At 48.0% G+C, this 1570-nt stretch overlaps 1 protein-coding gene across 1 annotated transcript in view; it reads right to left on the bottom strand.

Moving 5' to 3' along the window:
• LOC103677745 (NF-kappa-B-activating protein) overlaps positions 1–1570 on the bottom strand; it is a gene marked incomplete at its 5' end in the record, with an annotated part of 14240 nt that overhangs the window by 11687 nt on the left and 983 nt on the right. The gene's annotated exons all lie outside the window — the stretch shown is intronic.

Below are 1570 nucleotides of genomic sequence, written 5' to 3'. Positions count from 1 at the left end.
GTGGGCTGGTGCCTCACAGAAAGCCTTTTTGTGCCCTCTCCTGGCTGATGATTGACAGAGGGTGCCACCTCTGGGGACACATTACATAAAGGTGTCTTTTCCTCAGATGTCACCTGGGTCTCCTGGCTCCCGTTGTTAACTTTTTCCCCCTCACTGCTGGAAGAGTGAACTACCTTTTTTTTTTTTTTTTAAGATTTATGATTTATTTTAGAGCGAGAGTGTGCAGGTGTGCAAGTGGGGGGAGGGGCAGACGGAGAGAATCTCAACCTGACTCCCCACTGAGCATGGAGCCTGACACGGTCTGATCCCACAGGCCATGAGATTATGACCTGAGCTGACACAAAGAGTCAGACACTTAACCGACAGCCATCCAGGCACCCCTGAGTGAACTTTTTTAGAGCACAAATGTGAGCACATCTGTCCCCTACTTAAAAATCCTTCAGAAGCTCTCTTATAGCCTTCAGGGTAAAGTTAGGACCCTGATTGATCCCTCTCTAATCACACATGCCCTGTCACTCTTACAGCATCCTCTGTAGCCTGAGAACTACTTTCTTTCTTTTTTTTTTTTTAAAGATTTTATTTATTTATTTGACAGAGATAGAGACAGTCAGCGAGAGAGGGAACACAAGCAGGAGGAGTGGGAGAGGAAGAAGCAGGCTCATAGCAGAGGAGCCTGATGTGGGGCTCGATCCCACAACGCGGGGATCACGCCCTGAGCCGAAGGCAGACGCTTAACCGCTGTGCCACCCAGGCGCCCCAAAGCTAGTTCTTTTTAAAATCGGTTTTATTACACAAGTACTGCATGCCCATTGTTGAAGTGAGTAAGCCAGGACGCGTGCAGGGAGAGAATGGCATTGTAGGCAGATGGACTGTCTGCATCAAGTAACAGAAGCAAGAGAAAGAACACGGAATACTAAGGAGACAGAAAGTAGTTCTCAGGGGCGCCTGGGTGGCACAATGGTTAAGCGTCTGCCTTCAGCTCAGGGCGTGATCCCGGCGTTATGGGATCGAGCCCCACATCAGGCTCCTCTGCTATGAGCCTGCTTCTTCCTCTCCCACTCCCCCTGCTTGTGTTCCCTCTCTCGCTGGCTGTCTCTCTCTCTGTCGAATAAATAAATAAAATCTTTAAAAAAAAAAAAAGAAAGAAAGTAGTTCTCAGGCTACAGAGGATGCTGTAAGAGTGACAGGGCATGTGTGATTAGAGAGGGATCAATCAGGGTCCTAACTTTACCCTGAAGGCTATAAGAGAGCTTCTGAAGGATTTTTAAGTAGGGGACAGATGTGCTCACATTTGTGCTCTAAAAAAGTTCACTCAGGGGTGCCTGGATGGCTGTCGGTTAAGTGTCTGACTCTTTGTGTCAGCTCAGGTCATAATCTCATGGCCTGTGGGATCAGACCGTGTCAGGCTCCATGCTCAGTGGGGAGTCAGGTTGAGATTCTCTCCGTCTGCCCCTCCCCCCACTTGCACACCTGCACACTCTCGCTCTAAAATAAATCATAAATCTTAAAAAAAAAAAAAAAAGGTAGTTCACTCTTCCAGCAGTGAGGGGGAAAAAGTTAACAACGGGAG

Source organism: Ursus maritimus (assembly GCF_017311325.1).
Source record: "Ursus maritimus isolate PB19 chromosome X unlocalized genomic scaffold, ASM1731132v1 scaffold_X1, whole genome shotgun sequence".
Classification (NCBI taxonomy): Eukaryota; Metazoa; Chordata; class Mammalia; order Carnivora; family Ursidae; genus Ursus; species Ursus maritimus.
This window is presented reverse-complemented; position numbering and strand designations above follow the sequence as displayed.